This window comes from Canis lupus, chromosome 3 (genome assembly GCF_003254725.2).
Source record: "Canis lupus dingo isolate Sandy chromosome 3, ASM325472v2, whole genome shotgun sequence".
NCBI lineage: Eukaryota > Metazoa > Chordata > Mammalia > Carnivora > Canidae > Canis > Canis lupus.
In genome coordinates this window covers 78213484-78235505 of record NC_064245.1, presented here as the reverse complement: position 1 = coordinate 78235505, position 22022 = coordinate 78213484, and the positions used below count along the sequence as shown (strand labels likewise).

The window sequence follows — 22022 nt, the reverse complement described above, 5'->3', positions numbered from 1 at the left end:
TTTGTATATATTTTGGAGGTGATTTACATGTAGTCTACATATAACTCCTCATAAAAGCTGAAGAAAATAAATAAACTTAATCTATCCACTTTTTTAATTGTTCTTCTTTTCTTCTTAGTTGCCTTTCTTCTTTATTCCTCCTTTTCTTTCCCTCCTTTCTCTTTCATTCAGCTGAGCTCCAAGTATAGTGTCCAATACGCGGCATACTTTATTGAACAAATTAAACAAAGTCCTTACCCTTACAGAGTTGAAGATCAAGTAGATTTATTCAGTTATCAATTCAACAAATATTGATTTAATGCCTACTGTATGCTAGACATAACACTGGGTGTTAGAAGTTTGCCTGCAATAAACAAGAATGAATGACAGCGCCTCTGCCCTTTCTAGGTTTACATCTCCGTGTGGCAGTGAATACAGCACACGGAGAAAACAAACAATGAAACACATCCATGTATATTTCCAAACTGTGATGAATGACTAAGAAGGGGAAATGCAGGAAACTGTGTGAGTTATTAAGTACCAAGTATCATTTAATTTTGAGGAACTTTAGATGGTGTTAGTACATGTGACTACTTTCTTTTTTTTAGAAATGAGATGATAGTGATAATTTTTAATGTAGATACTCCTTCAATTCAAAGAATGGATTAATTTAATTTTAATCCTAAAACTGTCTAGCATAGCATAACTAGGGGCTCATTAAGGCAGTTAACAAATGACCTGGAGATAATAACAATATTATATATCAACAAGGTCTGTTATGCTTTTCATTATTATGACTGTAATATCATTTAAATTTCCCAACAGGGTCAGGGTTATTAGAAGACAGATGTTAGGTTCCTTTCTTTCTTTCTTTCTTTTTTTTTTTTTTTTTTTTTTTTAGCCCTGGTGTTATGTGAGGCTAAGACAATACACATAGACATTTTCAGAAAGTGATATAAGCAAATTTAATCAGAAATTATCTTGAAAATTATAATCATCGCATATTCTAGATCATTAGTTGATATTCTCTTACCTAGATCACTAAGGATAACAGTAGCTAAGCACTTTTTTTTCTATTTCAGTTAATCAAGGCATATTTTTATCTGACCATTGGTAAAGAAAACCAGGACTGGACAGTAGTTAATAAGTAAAAGCAGATTTTATTCAGAAAGTGTTGTGGTGAGGAAACGGAGACCTCAGAATAGAACTGGGCTCGATCCCGAATACAAGAAGGGATGGACACTTACAGCCAAAGAGAGAAGGGATCTGTGGATGGAAATTTTGCAGAGGAGATGCCACAGGTAGGGGGATTTCTTGCTAAACTGACCTTGCAAGATTCCAGATGAAGGCAGGCCAGGGCGATCCTCTATCACACAGGGTATGAGCAGTTTGAGGGTTATTAGATATCAAGGGTGGGGGTTTCTCTCTAAACTGACTTAGTAAGATTTTTGCTGATACTGGGTAATGTAGGCTGAGCTTGAAACCCGGGTTTTCCTGAGTAGGAGAAACCCAGTTCTTCCCTCCTATTTCATTCTGTGTTATGTGTCTCCTTTACACACCCACTCAAAACACTTCGTTTCTCACACTTCTGGTCACCAAATGCAGGAAAAATTTCCCCACAACAAGCAGTTCTATGTAACACCAGCTGAATTTCCTATAATTTCACTTAATTCTGATACTGCCTTCCTAAAGATAGTGTCAGATCCCACAGCTGAAGGGCCCAGCCCTACAGGCCTGCTCTCATCCCATTTCAGATGCCGGTTGCACTAATAGGTTCCTAGGTTACACAACTACCATCTGATTTGGTTACAAATCAGAAGTTCCCCTCCTCAGGTTTGACGAATTTGTTAGATCATGTCACAGAACTCAGGGAAACACTTAAATTTACCAATTTATCAAAGGATATGATAAAGGATACAGATGAACAGCCAGATGAAGAGATTCTTAGAGTGAAGGCTGGAGGGTCTTAGGACATAGGAATTTCTGTCCCCATGGTGGTTGGAATTTATCACCTCCAGGTGTCCATATGCTTGTTAGCCTGGAAGCTCTCCTAACTTTTTACTGTTGGATTTTTATGGAGGCTTGGCCGTATAGGCATGATAGATCATTAACTCCTTTTGCAGCCCTCTCGCTTCTCAAGAGAAAGGGCGGAGGGTGGCATGCTGAAAATTTCAAACTTCTAATTAAGGCTTATTTTTTTCTGGTGACCAGCCCTCATCCTAGGACCCATCCAGGAGCCCACCCAAATTTGCCTCATTAAAACAAAAGATACTCCTATCACCCAAGAAATTGCAAGGGTTTCAGGAACCCTGTACCAGGAACTAGGAGCAGAGACCAATTTATATATTTTTCCCTCATTTCACACAGGCCAGCAGAGCTGCTACTGAAGCCCAAGGCTGAGGCCTAATTGAGAAGAGTGCTTGGAGGAGTTTGACTGAAGTTTGGTCAGAGAGAACACCTTTGTCACTATCTTCCTGGATCCCATGGCAATGGTTAGTCAAATGCCTCCTGGGATAGGGATGGGCTACATAGTATTTGCACACAAAAAAAGTGAAATGTGATATTATCCCTTATTTAAACCTAGTAATAATTGTTCAGAGTAGGGAGGGTATGCTCTGTGATAAGTGTAGGAGCTGCTGTATTATCTCTAAATCTCCTTACCATTTCTTAAGAAAGATAATGTCCATGGGAAAGGTTTAACAAAAAGAGCACAGGCTGGCAGTTTTCAGAAATCAGGGCTACAGAGAAATGTTTGAAAGAATGAACACGTTAACGACAAAGTAGAAGACATTTTCACTAGTTTATGGTAGAACCTTATTAAGCAGTTCTTGATTTAATGTTAGAAGGAAAAGAAAATAAATTACTAATATCCTGGGTGAACCCAGAAGGCCTTCCTTCTAGGGATTGAAGAAACAAAGTCAGGAACATAAAGTGCCTTTATTTCATCACCAACAGCCATCCCGTGAAGTGTCCACATTTGGTGTTCACATTTATGCACAGGGGAAATAGATTTCAGTCAAAGCAGCGTTCCTTTTCACCTTCCTTTTCTTGTACCTTAGGTATTACTACTAATATGATTACTGTGGCCTACATATGTAAATGTTTCTCTTTAAAAAAGAAACCAACGTCAAACTCCTGCAGATTTACTTTTGTATATGGTCACCATTGTCTCGACTAAGACTTTAAAATATTGAAAAGTTATTTTTCTCCCTGTACGTTCCATTTTAAATAAAGTCCTTGATACTAACTAATGGTCTCATCTCATGGTACATGCACCAGATTTTTCTTGAGTATCCTTTTCCTCTGATTACTTGTTTTAAAATTTCTAGTTTTTTAGCAGATCTCAAAAGGAGTCAAGAGAGAAAGATAAAAATATTATCAATGACATTGCAATTAGAAGGTGTAGTTGCAAATGATCTTTGTTTCTCTTAAAACTAAATTCATGAAGAAGGAGACCATTTCTTTTATTCTAATGACAAAGTATATTTCCAAGAGAATCTATAGCCCCACAATATAAATCTAATTTCAGATGGTGTAAGTTTCAGATGATATCAGTTTTTGAGAGAGAAAAAGTAGGGGTATTTTTATATTGTTTGTTTAGCTGAGAGGCATTATTTCCAAACTGTTAATTCAAATATCTTATTTATAATTCAAAGGAAAAAGTTATAATCTCATAGATGTGAATTATTTATCAAATATTGTGTTTGGTAGCCTGGTTGCATATTAAAACAATGGAAAATGTATATTATATAAATTATCCTGATACCTCAGAAGTAAAATTTATAAAATGAAATGGATAATAAGACACTATTGTTTTGGAAAAGAGCTTCATAGCACAGCTATCCTGAAGTCTTGTTACGGGATTAATTAGAAATAATGAGCTTTGTGTGGAAACTTTTTTTATTGCATCTCAAAGGGATTGTAAATAATAGAAATCTGAAGAGCTAATAAGAAATGACAAATGTATTATATTATATAGAGAAACACGAAAAGAACAGGCTTTTTTCTCCCCCCAATTATGTACCAGTACTGAAAGGAAAGAGAAGGTATTGTCACAAATTCTCTTTCAGTTATAATAATATAAAACACAACATTTTAGCTAGTTAATTGCTGTCATGTCCTAGTGTAAAGAGAAATTGTTTAACATAAAGCGACGTGGTCTTTCCACAAAACAACAAAATTCTTGCTGAAATACTAGGCCACCTCTTATTAACTCACTTTTACAAGTGTGATTCTTAAAGACAGAGAAGTAATTTCACAAATACATCAATGCCAAGAGGTCAAGTTTTGAAGGTTCCAATTATAAGAGATGACTGTTAAAATAATCAAAGGTGAGGGAAAATAATGGAGTCTGTTTTTATGGAAGTAAATTTTCAACGAAAGATACATGTTCTTCTTGCTTGTAGGAAATAAGAGCAATCTCACCCACATTCTACAGTAATCAGGCAATGAAACCTGTAGATGCATGCAAATTTCCTCCTCCCTAGACTAATCTCTGCTCTCCAATCATATACCAATTTCCTGTCACAAAGATGATTCAGAAAAGCTGAGGATAAAACACAATTTGAAATAATAAATCTTTCTTATTTACCCATCACCACCATAATAACAGATATCACAGAATGCAGGGGAAAAATGCTTAAGATAGCAACTCCTCAAACAAAGGCTTGCTGACAAACATCTTTAGGATATTAAGAGGGAAACAAAAAGTTAAATTGTCAAAAATAACTTAAGGAAGCTGGTTTAATTAAGCAGAGAAACGCTCTTTGGGATTTCTCGGATTCTTTGATATGCAAAATTATAAAATTCCATAAGTATAGTGGACACTATATTCTAATCTTTTGATATTCTAATATAAGCACATGATAAACAAAAAGGCCTCTTATATGTCCTCGAAGAATATTCTATTTTATCATTATTTAATCCACCCTCAAGATTCTTGAAAACACATTTAAATGGAATATCTAGGCTCCTCATGCTAGAGCACTCATTAAAATATTTATTCCCTCATTCAATATATACCTGTAGATCATGTATAATATATGAAGCCCCACGTAGACTTACTCACTCACCAGGATAATGGCCTTGCGTAAGAAAATGTGCTCTCTGCTTTTAGAAAGCAAACATTCTAATGAAGACAGACAGTAAACAAGAAAAGAATACATAAACAAGATAATCTCAGATTGTGAAAGAAATGAGAAAGACGTTTGCTGAGTGGAAATTGAAGGTCAGTGGGGAGAGGGATTCTGGTAAAGGCACTGCTTGGGAGAGACACCTCTCTGAGGAGTGAAGGATGAAACACATTTTGGTCTGAGGGCTTCAGTATACATGCCAGTGGCGTTGGAAGTTTGCACCCATTGACATGTGCAGGTGTCACGCTTTTGCATTGCCAGCACCTAGTCCATTATTGAAGGATTTAACAAAACCTGGCTGCTAATAAGCAGAGACAAGTAGAAGAACTGTGTACTTTTAACACAGCCCGGAGAACAAAAACAACCAGTTGTTTGCACTCCGTGAATCCAATCAAATGAACTCTGAAGTCCAAGTTGCCTCCTTACAGAATCCACTCTTTCTTCTTCTTTTTTTTAAATTAGTTAAGAGCATGTCCATTTAAAACTCACACATATATAAAATACTGATGAAATTTCACTTACATTCCTATGGCCTTAAAGTTGCACAGTAGAATTGATCTGGCCCACCTCATTTAATGCATGGGAGCCAGGTTTTTCCCAACACGTGGACTCCTGCTCACCTGCCTGGAAAAATACATTGGAGACCTTTTGGAAAAATGCAGATTATAAGTCATTATTCCAGAACTAATTTATCAGATTTTGTGGGGATGAAATGTGAAGAACTGGCATGTTAGCAGGCTCCCCTAGTGGTATTTACTCAGTTTGAGAACCTTTATCCAAAGCTCCATGTATCTGCCATTCTATTTGCTGTCACAGGTGAACCGTGATTTCAGATTAAGATTTTAGGTCATTTGGTTACCTTTCTGCTAAACATAATTAACTGGAAGTGAAATCTGGAGTACTTATTTCTTCACTTGTATGATTTTACTTTTGGTTTTTATTTGTTTATAAAACCTGATTTTAAAGTTTGTTTTTTTTTTTTTTATAAGCACCTTAATAAAAAAAGACTCCACAGAGATTCCTCACTCCTTCCATCATGCGAGAACATAGTGAATGGGTGCTAGCTATGAACCAGGAAGAAGGCTTTCAACAGAACCCAACAGTGCTGCTGTCTTGATCTTGGACATCCCAGTCTACAGAATTATGATAAATAAATTTTTGCTGTGTATAAGTTACCCAGTCTTTTACATTTTGTCATAGCAGCCCGAATGGACTAGAACAGATGCACCCCCAGAGATATAGAACAACATATAAGGATATGTAACAATTAAAGCATTGCCAGTCTTCTAGTAAAATTCTGCTCTTTTCACACTGAAGAGAACTTGAAGGCATTGTTTCCTACACCAGTTCCCACTTTTCTATATTTGATAATTGGAGAGAGCGAAAATATCCCAAATGTGATATGGGTGCACAGTCTACGTGTACATGATCCCTGTAAGAATCTTATTCCAATATGTTATTAACTTAGACCAGTGCTATCCATGTGTACTCCACACACTGGTGCTAGTGTGTGAACAGTTACCACCAGGAGGTAAGAAACTTGTGCTAGAAATAGAAATCATCCAATACTTCCTCATCAAGAAAGTCACCCACATCCCCACTTCAAAAAGAAGTCAGTGAAGGGTGCCTGGGTGTCTCAGGTGGTTAAACGTCTGCCTTTAGCTCAGGTCATCATCCTGCGGTCCTGGAATAGAGCCCCACTTAAAAGGGCTCCCCATTCAATGGGTAGCATGCTTCTCTCTCTCTCCTTCTGCCTCTCCCCCTGCTTGTGTTCTCTCTGCCTCTGTCTTTCTCTCTCAAATGAATAAATAAATAATATTTAAAAAAAAGTCAGTGAAGCTAACCAGTGTGGTGTGTTTACTGTCAGAGTTGACTTATAATCCACCTCAAACTTCCTGTCTCCTTAGAGATCAATGGTAGTTGTAGACCAGCCTCTCAAAGTATTGCTGATTGTGGAGACTCAAATCAGTGGGCAGCATTCATCACACCCCATTGACTTTGGGCACATTTGTGTTCACTTGCACTAAGTGGAAGCATCCAATTTTAGAACTTTTTTATTTCACATTCAATGGAAGATTTCTGGGAAATTCCAAAAAATATGTCTTTTCTATTAAATAGGTTTAGCTCAAAGTTAATTTTTTTTTTTTTTTGGTGGCTAGCTAATTTGAGTTTGTCATCCTTCATTGTTAAATAAACTATATAAATGCATAAAATGATTTTAAAAGGAAATAGTGACTTTATATTAAATATAACATCCTTTAATTGTTGACTTATAATTAAGAAAACATGAGGGTTAGCTTGTTTTATTTACAGTGATGCTTGTTACTCTCTGCCCATATATCCACAATAGTGTTGTGTTCTTTTTAATAATAGAACAGGGAGAATGGTATTTACCTGGTTGCTGTAGTAAAACAAAACAAACGAAAAACTCATAGTATTAAATGAATGATTTAATTAAAGAGACATTAACCAACATGAATAGAAAAAGTAAATTGAATGACATCTTCCAATTAGTTTACAAGTTGACTTTTATTAATGAATTTCTTGAAATCTTTAACATGTAGTATACTGTTTAAGAACTACTTAAATTGATTACTATAAAAATTGGATTTGGGACGCCTGGGTGGCTCAGTGGTTGAGTTTGCCTTTGGCTCAGGGATCCACTCAGGGTAGTTCCGGGATCAAGTCCCACAATGGGCTCCCCGCAGGGAGCCTGCTTCTCCCTCTGCCTAATTCTCTGCCTCTCTCTCTGTATCTCTTCCGAATAAATAAATAAAATATTTTTAAAAATTTGGGTTTAAATCCTGTTTCTGCTGTTTATTTGCTATGTGATCTTAAGCGAGTCATAACTGAGATTACGCATCTCAATTATTTAAAAAAGGAGTAAAATCCCTGATGGGGTCCTTGTGTAATACAAGATATAACAAAATTACTAACTCAGGTTTTGGCACACAATAAGAGATTTAGAAGGTGTCTATATGTGTCTGTGTCTCTTATATTATGTATATCATATATATTTGGATATATAAACAGACAATTCATTCAACCAGTCCTTCATAGAACACAGATTTTACTGAGTATTCCAGGAAAGATGCTAGCCACTGAAGATATGGTGAAAAGAACAACATTTTGGTCCTCAAGAAGTCTGAGAGGGTTAGAGTTTATTACTGAAATCCTGTAGTAGAACAATTTAATTTACTAAATTAAAACAAAAATTCTCATAAATCGCTAGACCTGTATATTAGTATCCTTGAAACATGTCAGTGCTACTGAAAGGACTTACTACTGTAGCAGACATAAACAGTACTATACAAAGGTAAGTAAATTAATTAATTTATTAATTCTTTTTAAAAAATGAATAAATCTAGGTTTGCAGAACCAAATGGAAAATCAACCTTGAACATGCATGGCTGAGATTTTTGTTGCCCTGAGACAGTAACCTGTGGCCCAGATTTGTTTTGTTTGTTTTTTTCCTTTTTGTTTTTGTTTCTTGAATTTACCACTTTTTTGTTTGTTTTTTTCCTTTTTGTTTTTGTTTTGAATTTACCACTTTTTAGGTCTAAGTAATAGCTTTTATGCCAAGAATCTGGAATACCTGAAATATCCTTGGGAGTCAGTTGTATGGTTATTTGAACCTGTCATTGTGCAGTCTTAAGTGTTTCCAGTGCTGATAAAAAAGACTGCCCCCTGTCCAACACATGCATACAAAAAAAACATACAAACACACATTTAAAAAATAACAAGTAAACAATATAGAAACACCCTTAAATATCTTATGAGTTTTCTGGCATCCATTTGTAGTTAACGTTCATATTTAACTTGAACATTCTTGCCAAAGCTTAAATTAAAAAGCCAAAATATTATAAAGAAAATACCCATTTAGCACTCAGAGGTTCCCTTTATATCAGCCCTTTTGTGAATATACTGTATTTCTTGTTGATGTTGCTGATTAGTAATTAAAGAAATCTGAACTAACACTCAGAAACCCAAAGGGATGAAAATGAATGGCTACACATTAGTTTAGGCAGTGGTTTGAGGATGTAACTTATTTATGAACTAATGAATTAATTCATGAGAATCTGGATGTGGTTAGGGGATTAAGCTTCTTTGCTCTGTAATCTTTGCTTGGAAAATGTATAGTTTAGAGGCTTTAGCCAGCTGGTGATTCAGAAGGCCATTAGATGAAAGCCAGGTTGGTTTCCTTTTTTTATTCAAAAAATCAGCTCGAAGCTGAATGTGAGGACAATGTCCTACCTGTCAAAATTGATATGCTTTTGAGGACAAACATATTCCATAGAAAATGTTTTCAGCTTATTCCAGGCAACCTTCCTATTTATTTTCAGCTCAAGCATTTTCTTTTTTAAGTAAGCAATAATGTGAATATGAATCTATAATAACTGAATAAACTGCTGAAAAATACCACTATGAAAAAGTGGTGCAAAATCTCAGTTTTTCAGAAACTGATTAACTACATACAACATAAACACTGCAGAATATGGTCATTAATTTGACACTGCTGCTGTTCACGTCCTTCTGTTGAAGATGTTGACAAAGTAAACTTTACTCTTTTTACCAAAGAAACTGATTAGGATCAGAATGTTTAAAATCTCAAAGAGACTTACACCTTGAAGAGTTGTTCTTACAGTCTTCTATATTTTTAAAAGAGAAAAAGTGTAAAGCAGTCAAGTGGAGGCTGAGATCTCATGATGAGATAAAATGTGGAGTTTTTTACATGTGGTTCAGTTTAGCAGATGGCTTGAGTTTCTGCTTCCTTTCCAATCTTAGATCTATAGCCATTGCTGGGGAAGTGTGTCATTGGCCAGCAATAATTGGAAAGAGTAGTTCGAAGTCTGAAAAATGCCATCCCTTGTGCCCTTAAAAGTGTTAAATGAGTTCTCTCCATTCTAAAGTCCCAGCCATAAAGAAGATGACCTTGTAGCTGCCATTATTAAACTATGAAAAATCCTAAAAGCAATAATATAAATCAATCCGAGAAATCAATCTTGTATTACAATGTAAAGTTCTAGCCTTTTATTAAAATAAAATTAAGTAAACTCCATGCCACCAATGGGGATCTAAGTCATAACTCCGAGATAAAAATTTGTGTACTCTACCAACTGAGCCAGCCAGGCATCCCATAAGGTTCTAGGCTTTTATTTCCTAAACATCCCTATTTTGTTACCTAAGAGTGAACAAGCAGAGTAGTCTCCCCCTTTTAACTTCCTCAGAACTGTAGCTGTACTTTTTAGTGACCCCTTAACCAGTTTTGTTAGTGTGAAGTGTTGGCATACATGTTGTGTTTCGTATACCTAATAAGGCAGAGAGTACCTTGAGGGATGGTGTTAGTTCTATAGCTTACCCAGAGTCCTTTGCATATGAAAATTATTATTATTTTCTGGTCAAATGAATAAAGAATGGAATAACCCATCAAGAAACTAAGGGCAGCCCAGCTACATTAGTAACTGTCATTAAGCTGGTAATAGGACCTGGTGTAGGGAAGACAAAATACATGTGCTTTAGTGAAGAGATTTGGCAAGTGGCTAATGGGGGCAGTTAAGCTATGGGGGTTTGAGCTGGCAGAAGACTAAGTAAGGGCTCTCATTGCCTAGGGAGGCTCTTGAATTGATCCTTGGAAAGAATAGGGGAAAAAGAAAGCAATGAAGCAGTTCACCTACTTTAAAGCTTTGCTTGGAGTTGGCTCTGACAATGGACTTCAAAATGGTAAAACTCTCTGAGAGTTATGTTTATAATTATAATACTAAGATAGTAAGGGATATTTATTGACTACTAAATAGCACTGAGCACACCTACCTAAGAATGTATACTTGAAACAGATTTATTTTTGCTTATGTTACAACAAATAGAGATATATGATTTTCCCATTATCTCATGAGTTTCTTCTAGGATATGGTGTATATGGGGTCTCGTGATAAAGAAGCAATATAACATGGTGGTAAGAGTGTGTGGACTCTAGATTTAGAATGCCTGGTCTTTATCATCATTAGCTGAACAACAGGACAACACACAACATAGGGCTTTTCTGATTGAGGTAATGTAAGTAGAATGGTAGGGGTTAGAGTTGGGGTCAGAGAATGGGATCAGCTCCCCAAAGGCACACCGATGATTGGAATACTTCTCCAAAATATTAAGAAAAATTAAGAGAAAAGTGAATGTTGGATAGGCAACCGAGAGTGTACAATACATCTGCTTCTGACTTCTTAGTGGGAAGAGGATACTGATAACAGGAATTGATCGCTTACTTACCCAGTAGAAATTCCCTACCTTCCAGCTCTCTGCCCTCAGCTTACTGTAAGATGAAGCAGAAGTGGGAGTGGGAGAAGCTTAGTTACAGTTACAAGTGGGAGAAGCTTAGTTACAGACTGAGTGGTAGAATGATGGGAGAAAGAAACACCACAGTGATTACTCCCTGCAATGAAATGAAGAAGTGAAATACTTCTGCGGGTATCAAAGTTAGTATTTAAATGCAATTATTTCAGCATTTATTAAGCAGTGAACAAAGATATCAAAATGTGATAAATCAGAAGAAAGGTAATGAATTAATACCCAAGTTCAAATTAAAACTAAAAAAAAAAAAAAATGAGGACACATTTGCAAAGGAGCAAGATATACAAGTTGAAAGCACAGGCTTAGGAACAGACTGCCAGGGATTCAGATACTACACCTTCCTTTGATTAATTGTGTCACTTCTCTGTACCTACATTTTTTCCTCTGTAAAACAAGGGTAATATTAGCTGTATGTGGTGATTGTGAAGATTAATTGGGATAATTCAGGTGAAGGGCCTGGTCTAAAATAAATGACCAATTACATATTTTTTTGTAATTTCATATAAAATAATCTCCTCTTGATCTGGCCTAGGAAATGCTACTATTTGGATATGCACATTTGTATCCATCTCTCTTTTATTTCAGAGGTATAAAATGATAAATCCAGTTATTAGAACTAACGAACTTATGTTGTAATGAACAAAGTGCCATTTATATTCCAGCTGTGAAGCTCCATGAATGCTAATGAAGTCAATATGACATTATTTGACTGGAACAGATATTTAATTTTGATATAAATCTATGGCTCCAGATAATATTTGGGTATTAAAATAGATACATAAAATCATGTTCCACCACATTACAGCATTAAGCAAACTCTGTGGTACTTGTTAATTAAAGCCTGGAAAATGTTAACACCAGACAGTTTAAGTGTCACCAAACTACGAACATGGCTAATTAAAATTTAAGAGGAATATTTGCATGATGATTTTCATAGGAAACATGTTTATATTTCACTTATGAGGAGGACCAGTCGCTCAAGTAGAATGCCCTGGGTGTGACTTAACAATTGTTCACAGTTGACTTCTGTTCTGAACAGTTGGTGTCGTTATGCACTCTGTTTATGAGTATGTGTTCTGGATTCAAACAGGATGTCTGAAGTTCCCCATTAATCTTATAATAAAAACATCACTCATCTATTGACAAATGTTAGGCTGTTTCTATAATTTGGCTATTGTAAATAATATGCTATACACATAGGGGTACATGTATCCCTTTGGATTAGTGTTTTCGTATTTTTTGGTTAAATACCTAAGTAGTGCAATTACTGGATCATAAGGTAGCTCTATCTTTAACTTGGAGAGGAACCTCCATACTGTTTTCCAGAGTGGCTGCACCAGTTTGCCTTCCCACCAACACTGTAAGAGAGTTCCTTTTTCTTCCTGTCCTTGCCAACACTAGTTGTTTCTTGTGCTTTTGATTTTAGCGATTCTGATAGGTATGAGATGATATCTCATCGTAGTTTTGATTTGCATTTTCCTGCTGATGAATGACGTTGAGCATCTTTTCATGTGTCTGCCAGTCATCTGGTTGTCTTCTTTGGAGAAATGTCTGTTCATGTTTTCTGCCCCTTTTTTAATTGGATTATTTGCATTTTGGGTGTTGAATTGTATCAGTTCATTCTATATTTTGGATAATAACCCTTTGTCAGGTATGTACTTTGCAAATATCTTCTCCCATTCCATAGGCTATCCTTTAGTTTTGTTAATTGTTTCCTTCAGAGTGCAGAAGCTTTTTATTTTGATGTAGTCCCAATAGTTTATTTTTGCTTTTATTTTCTTACCTCATCAGATCCACTTTTCTCATATATTTTAATAGAAATCATTGTCAAATCTTTTTTTTGCACATTACTTTTACTGTGAAAAAATATATATGTATTTTTAAAGATTTTATTTATTTATTCATGAGACACACACACACACACACACACACACACACACACACACAGAGGCGCAGAGACACAGGCAGAGAGAGAAGCAGGCTCCATGCAGGGAGCCTGATGCGGACTCGATCCCAGGTCTCCAGGATCAGGCCCTGGGCTCAAGGCGGCGCTAAACCGCTGAGCACCTGGGCTGCCTGAAAAATATATTTAAGTATATGAAAGTTAAGTTTTCTAAAATATGCAATAAATAATAAAATAAGCTTATCTTTTGAGGTGCCTGGGTGGTTCAATCGGTTAAGCACCAGGCTTCAGCTCGGGTCACGATCCTGGATCCTAGTATTGAGCCCCATGTTGTGCTCCCTGCTCAGTGGGGAGTCTGATTCTCCCTTTCCCTTCTGCTCATGCTTTCTCTCTCTCTCTCTCTCTCTCTCTCTCTCAAATATATAAATAGAATCTTTAAAAAAAGATTAACTTGATTCATCAAAATAATACAAGCAAAGTTCTGGGAACCCTGGGTAGTGCAGCGGTTTAGCGCCTGCCTTTGGCCCAGGACGCGATCCTGGAGACCCAGGATCGAATCCCACGTTGGGCTCCCGGTGCATGGAGCCTGCTTCTCCCTCTGCCTGTGTCTCTGCCTCTCTCTCTCTCTCTTTCTCTGTGTGACTATCATAAATAAATAAAAATTAAAAAAAAATACAAGCAAAGTTCTAACAATATAAATGAAATTCATAATAGTTTTGGACATTTAATGTGAATAAAAATGATAATTTATAGTAATAAAAATGAAATTGATAATAATTTTTGAAATATGTGACATACCTCATTCTAAGCATATAACAGACTTAATACATACAGCCTTATGATACATATAACCTATCTGCTTCACATTTATAGTAGAGGACACTAGTGCTCAGAAACAATACACTGCTTAGAATCACCCAGATAATCACATAATCCAGCAGGAGGGCACTCATGTGATATTAAATTAAGACATCCTTGTCTTAGATTTGTGAGCTTGCTTATCTAATTCAAAATAAATATATCAGACTTTTTGTTAAATATAATGAAGAAGTATGCCATTCCTAATTTATAGTATACCTATAAAATGTACAAATATGTTTAGAGAGATGGTAAGGTCAATTTTAACCTGATGTATTAAGTTGAAATTGTTAAGAAGAGCAAGATGAAATAATCACTTCCAAAATTTCAGGAATGCCTGGATGGCTCAGAGTTGACCGTCTGCCTTCAGCTCAAGGCATGATCCTGGGATCCGGGATCTAGTCCTGTATGAGTCTGGTATTAAGTTCCCAGCCTGCTTCTCCCTCTGCCTATGTCTCTGCCTCTCTCTCTCTGTGTGTCTCTCATGAATAAATAAATAATTATTTTAAAAAATCATGTCCAGAATTTCATATTAGCATGTTGAATTTAATTTTTAAATAAATTTCTATTACAGATCTTTTAAAATGGCACAATAGATTTAGGAGACCAAATTTAATCTCATAAAACAAATATACAGAAGTAGAGTTCCATTGAACTCCTTTAGACAACCATGCTTACATTATTTAAGCTAGAAAAGGTTTTCATTGTGATATCAATATTACTTTATTTTTTTAGATCAAATTTTTCATAATATATTGTGAAATAAAATATTTATGCAAAAAAGACAACTAGGTTCAATTTGTGTCTTTTAGATCTATATTACCAATGGTTTGTTGATATCATACATTTCTGCATTGAAGGAACAATAGCTTCATCGATAACTTCTACTGATATATTTTTTATTTAAAAATATTGAATCAGGGATCCCTGGGTGGCACAGTGGTTTGGCGCCTGCCTTTGGCCCAGGGTGCGATCCTGGAGACCCAGGATTGAATCCCACGTCAGGCTCCCAGTGCATGGAGCCTGCTTCTCCCTCTGCCTGTGTCTCTGCCTCTCTCTTTCTCTCTGTGTGTGACTATCATAAATAAATAAAAAATTAAAAAAAATAAAAATAAAAAAATAAAAATATTGAATCAGAAATATTTTTAAATCATCTTGCTGACTAAGTTACATGCTATTCTGAGAATTACATCCTATTCTGAGAATAGCTAGTTCAGAAGACAAAATGAAATTCATCTAATATGAAATATCATTTTACTACATGGAAAATATATATAGACATGTATTTTTAAATTCATGAAGCTACAATTAAGAGAAAGTGCTTACATTTGAGGAAAACACAAATTTGCCAACCATTTATTGACTTTTCTGGTAATCTGGTGAATTTTCATTTTGTTTTGTTTTGTTTTGTTTTGTTTTGTTTTGTTTTGTTTTGTTATCCATGCTGGTGATCTGGCATTTTTTTACACTTATCCATGTTGGGTGATCATTTTGTTCATATAGAGTCTTAAATCAAGTCCAAACTTCTGTTCGAGGGCATAAAGCTAAGCTCCCAGGCCTTCTCTGAATCTTCTCATATCTCTACAACTTGCAGTCAATCTACTCCAGCATTTTGCTTGTTGTACTCTCTCATATTGCCCTGTGTGATCACATTGTATCACAGAGGGCCTTCTCATCTTCATTCAAAGAGAAGTGGGGACTGTTGTCAATATTCCTTCCCATGGAGAACTTTTGGGATAGCACTTTGCAGTAGGGAAGGAACTTCTTCATAAAAATATTTGAATTCAGTCTTAATCTACTAGAGAACCATACTAATGGGCATAAATACTCATCTAAAATGCCTAGAATTTATCTTATCTGATTTAATTCCCCCTATCAAAATATTTTTTAAAGAAAAATATCCCCAAAGCTATTGAAATTTATTGTGAATGTATCTTCTCACTGTTTTTATTATCTGAAAGTTTTCCTTCCCACCCTCAGGATAAATGAAGAAGATAACTGATGTAACACTTTCAGAAGGTCTCTTTTTTATTGTGTATCATAGATTTAATTATTTATGGAAATCATGCATGGAAAACAGTAAATGATGAATGGCCATCTTGGCAGAAAATGTCAGAAATGCAACTCAACCTGACTTAAAAGAAAATAGCTATTGTTTCAAACAGGAAAACTATGGGAAAGGTGGCTTAAGAACAAAAATAGCAGCAGTGTTTAAATATATTTTTTTAAATTTTTATTTATTTATGATAGTCTCAGAGAGAGAGAGAGAGAGGCAGAGACACAGGCAGAGGGAGAAGCAGGCTCCATGCACCCGGAGCCCGATGTGGGACTCAATCCCAGGCCTCCAGGATCGCGCCCTGGGCCAAAGGCAGGCGCCAAACCGCTGCGCCACCCAGGGATCCCAGTGTTTAAATATCTTAATAACATGTTCCCTTTCAGCTTTTTCTACACAATTGAAAATAATGCCACTTACCATTACTAGGAATACATTTGCTATCAGAGAGCAGCATGTTAAGAATCCTAGTGAAGGGTGCCAACTGGCCTAGTGTGGACTAGAAGCCCATTCTGGGATTAATCAATGATCTAGCTATTCAGTGGGCTGGGCTGTGTATTTAACTCATCTTCATCAGATCCTAGCCAAATCATCAAATCCAGAGAGCTTGAGCATGGAAGAAGATGACAAATTCCAGTTATATCACAATAGATGAGAGCTAGGCACATTTTATAGAAGAAATAATGCCAGTAAGGAGAAAGACCCTTCACCACCCAACACTGAAATTAGGTACTTATGAGTAATGTATTTTCCATTAGACTGCAAATCCTGGGTCATGGATCATTAATAATGATGCCTTTGAAACATCAACATCTACTAGAGGACCTGGCACGTGTGTGCTTCGTAAAATAACCGCATTGGATACAGTATTAAGCTTATATAAGCTGTTTGTAGTGATGGCTGAAATTCTATTTGATATTGAGCACAATAGTTATACTATGCTATTTATTTTTAGGTCTGGATAATGCAGATTATGTGATTTATATTATTTTTCAGTATTTTCTTTGTTATCAATCATCCCAATGAAACTTAGCCTTCTTTATTTTTCAGGATATGAATCAGTGATAAATTTACATTTCAGTTTAATTCAGTGAAAGTCTAATGTTTTCTTGGTCTCTGAGATTTGTCTCTTTGTTTTAATAATATTAAAATAACAACAGTCATTTTTTATACAAGCTTTATTCTCAGACTTTATAAACAAGGATACCTTCCAACAGGGATTTTGTCTCCAAAAATATTTTCAGGCACATTAAAAGATGATGATTCTTAGCAGTGGGGAAACATCATCAACACATACGTGTTGTTAACATTTAATAATAATTAAATGTTCACTAGCACAGGTTGTATCACGAAGTGATTAACAACTTTCACCAAGGAGTAGTTAGATTTTTGTCTTGTTAGTTTCTTATTCTAATCCCTAAAGAAAGGATTAGCATTATGTCTCCAAATAGCTTTGTAATTGGAGCCTTCTTCTATTATAAAACCTGAATAGCTTTCTAAGCTACAGATGTTATTTTGCTTCTGCATTCTTATCATTTTATTGCTTTCTCCCATGATTCATAGAACAAATCTGAATGATATCATATATTTTGAAGAGCTATTATGTTCACTCTTTGCCTTTAATTTTATATCATTGACTTTTCATATATAATTCATTACTAACTAAAATTATTTATCAAGAAACTCCATCAGGTGATTTCATTACATAATATGTTAGACCATGGCTACCTTGCCTGTAGGTATTTATTGGCCGCCTCCTCACTTTATAGATGTGGAAACAAAGGGATCCAAGGTATGAATTATGTCATCCAAGGTTGCACAATGAGTACAGCATCAAGCCATCACTAACTATAACATGATTCGAAGCTATCATAATTAATTATTATTATGACCCATTTTATACAATACACTGTTCCAGGCACTAAAGATACAGAGATGAATATTATCTAAGGCATATAGGCCAATTTGCCTGAAAAGCGCAGATAGTATCCAGGCTATGCAAACATCACCAGAAGGTCCTTTACACATCTTGTGTTATCAGTGTAAACTCCATGAATGTCCTGCCATGATATAACCTTTTTTGTTGTTGTTGTTAAACATTAAAAAAAAAAATTTTGTTTTCTTTCCAGTAGGCTGATTTACATAAATTTTGAGGAAAAGACATAACATCTTATTGTTTGGAATATTTATTTTAAGTGTTTTCATTGGCTACTTTGAAACTTTAAATGAAGCATATTTAGCCAGGCCATTTTAATTTTTACATAACTTTGAGAGTCCATTTGTCTGTTTCAGTGTAATTTTGTCCCGCATGCAAATAATGAGAGGAAAGCCTACGATTAGATACCACAAAGGAAATTATTTACTTTTTTAGCCATCTTGTAATTTATTTATTCACTTATTTATTTTGGAAAATACTTCTTGAGAACAATCTGGCAAAAAAAGGAAAACCAGAACATATTTATTTGAGACTGAGATTTTTGATGGCACTGCTGGTCTAGACATAGTTTGTGAAGCAGAATTTCTGGACAAGCCTAGCCCTCTGCATATTGTTATAGAGAGCAAAATTATCCTTCCCCTGGCACATTTGCAAGAGGCAGCTCTTAGAAAGTAAACTGTCTCTGCAGGCTATTGAAATGAAGCACACTGATCTCATGCAGCTGGTACCATGGGAGGAAGACAGTCAGATCCTTTCTAATGGAAAAATGAAGTCAGACCAAGCTTGCCTCCTTTCTTTTACAAAATGTAATTATGTAAACTACAAAGCTCCATTATAGACAATGTTTATAATTAGTACTATTTTCCCCTTAATTTTAAATAAAACATGTTAGTTGTGAATGTCATGCCAACATATTTTCTACAGATGCTATAAACAATGAACAATCAGAAATCCATTTGGGTTGCTTTTGTGGTTATTATTTCAAATTGTGAAAACTCATAATAAAAATCAATGTAATGAACAAACACCATTATATGTTGATAAACATCATACTCTTTCAATTTCCGACAAAGCCAATGAATATTAATCAGATCTTTGGCTCTAAAATGATGACATCAAACGGGATTTCCAATACCTATTAGGTTTCCTTTATAGTTCAGTTCTAAAAAGACCACTGAAATGATTTATTGTATTCATGTCTCAAAAGGATTTATAATGACATTAACATATTTATAAAATGCAAAGGAAAATACAATATTAGCTTGGTAGTGGCTTGATTTTAAGATCTGGCTTGCCCTCAAGCAAACAACTAAATCTTTGTGGCATCATTATATGAGGTTCTAAGTTTCCTTTTACTTTTGAATTTACAAAAAAACTATGAGTTATGGGAAGTGTTGATTTAACTTGCTAAGGAAAGATGTAAATTATAGAAATGTAAGTGTAGATTTACTTTCCAGATTCTAAACAATAGCAAATAGTGGGTTGATTTTAGAATCAACTGGCGAGTTTAGATAGCAGTGTATTATCTAGTGTTGGCTCTATTATTTATTGTAGATTCATGAACCTGCAATTCACTAGCGTGGCTCCTTGTTTATTCCATCGATGGAATGATAAGCACACAGTAGTCTCAACAGTGACTTCCTGTTGCACCATTCCATCATCTATAGAGTAATGTAGATACAAGTAACTCTATAAAGTTTGGGCATAGCTATGTCTACATTAGAATTTTTCAACTCCTCAGCTCCACACTTAGAGATTAATGTTATTTATTTGCCATGCCATTAATAACAGGGTTTACATACAGAGTTATGAGAGATGACTATATAATTATGAGATGTGGGTGCACTATTAGATAAATTAGAACATTTTTTTAAATGACTCAAATTCTTTAACTCACATCTAAATCCTCCTTCATATAGACAACTAATTACTCAAACATTGATTCATCTGTTTGTATTTAGCCAATTCAGCACTATCAAATCAAAAGGCTCTGATTGGGATCCCTGGGTGGCTCAGAGGTTTAGCGCCTGCCTTCAGCCCAGGGCATGATCCTGGAGACCCGGGATCAAGTCCCACGTCGGGTTCCCTGCATGGAACCTGCTTCTCTCTCTGCCTGTGTCCCTGCCTTTCTCTGTGTGTGTCTCTAATGAATAAATAAATAAATAAAATCTTCAAAAAAACAAAAAACAAACAAAAACCCAAAAGGCTTTGATTTAAAAATTGACAAGAAAAAAAAATTGACAAGAGTTTGATATACACTTAACATCTAAGAATGTATCTCTTGTATAGCTTTAGCCTAATTTTATATAATTCGTGCGTTCCCAGTCAACCCCTTAATTCTGTTTCTTTCAGTTTCTGTCTGATGCTTTTGGCTTTTTCACTGCTTGTTAGCACCTTTACCAGCAAGTGAACAGGAACATGTAGACAAGGTGAAAATTAAATCAATCAATGTCACTTCTTGTGTTAGCAGAACTGATAAGAAAGGACTTGAAACTATTTTCCAAAATGAAGTCTTTAAACATCTATGATTCACAACTATATCCAATTACCCATGTCTCCCTTTACTGTAGAGAATCAAGAGCTAACGAATTTATGAAAATACTTCAATACATTTACTTGGATGGAAGAAGCATAACAACATACAGTTGATTTTCAGCTCTCACTTCATTAAAAGTTCCATATAACAAAGTAAATTCCATATAACAATAACTCCCATATAACAATATCTCCCATATATCAAACACTCACTATATATCATCGTTTCCTATGTGCTTTACACTGACATTTTAATTCATCTTAACCCTTCCGTAATGTTTCCATATCCTCTATTTCCAATAACTTTACAGCATTTTATAATCTTTTGTTTAATAAAAATGCAGCAAAATGGGCTAAATTAAATGAGACTGCTGCCTGCTGAGGATGACTTATCTACTGTTCTGCAAGCAACTGGTGGCATACCAGTTAGGATATTATAGTGGGTGACCCAGAGGAGAGGAACATCATGCTTTTTACTCTTCAATATATCCCTCATTCTGATGTGGTGTGAAGTGGTGGGGTTCGGAGCCAATGGCCAAGAAAAATTCTTGAGATCTCTTCGGTGCAAAAAAGGTGTCTTTATTAAAACACAGGGACAGGACCCGTGGGCAGAAAGAGCCCCACTGTGGTCATGAGGAGTGGCCCATTATATACTTTCAGGTTGGGAGAAAGTTAGGGAGAGTGTAAAACTCTAAATCTTGTTTTTAGGACCTTGAGAGGCCTAGCTATTGTTGGAAAAAGGTCATTTGTTACTGCTTAATAAAATCTTAATCACGAGAACCTTCAGATGTATATCAGAGGATCGTATGCTCGGGGGGATGATTGCTAACATGTATCTTGGGGGTGGAGATAAAGGAAATTTCCAAAAGAATTTTTACATGTTAAAGTAGGCTTACAGGATCCTGGGGGGTCGGGATAATGTTGAGCTAAGATTGCCTTTTGCCCTTAGCAAAGTATTAACATCAAGGCAGCCAAGTTCCTAGAGGAATGTCACTCTGCCTGTTTCAAGGACTTGTCAGGGGGCTGTAAGTCATAAGGAGATTTAATTTTTTCTTTTGCCTTTGTTTCCCACATCAATTCTGCTCACTTATACCTTTTATTTTCCTCCTACCAAAATACCCATATGTAAATTGATTCTTAGAAACTTTACCAACCTCTTCATTAGAAAAGCCTAGGGAAAAAAAAAAAAAAGGATGATCAGGATGAGAGACTTTATTTCACCCAGAACCAGGGCTCATGACATCATTTGCAGGGCCCAGACTAAAAGGAAAATGCCAGGAA

At 35.5% G+C, this 22022-nt stretch overlaps 1 long non-coding RNA gene across 2 annotated transcripts; it reads left to right on the top strand.

The window, feature by feature from the left end:
* The first annotated feature begins 1157 nt into the window (after positions 1-1157).
* Positions 1158-6286, top strand: LOC112654042 (uncharacterized). 2 transcript variants are annotated; one of them, XR_004814744.1, is made up of 4 exons: positions 1158-1280; positions 2347-2471; positions 5096-5206; positions 6101-6286. It is a non-coding gene; the product is annotated as an uncharacterized LOC112654042 (long non-coding RNA). The 2 variants fall into 2 exon arrangements; XR_007409653.1 differs by lacking the exon at positions 5096-5206.
* Positions 6287-22022: the final 15736 nt, after the last annotated feature.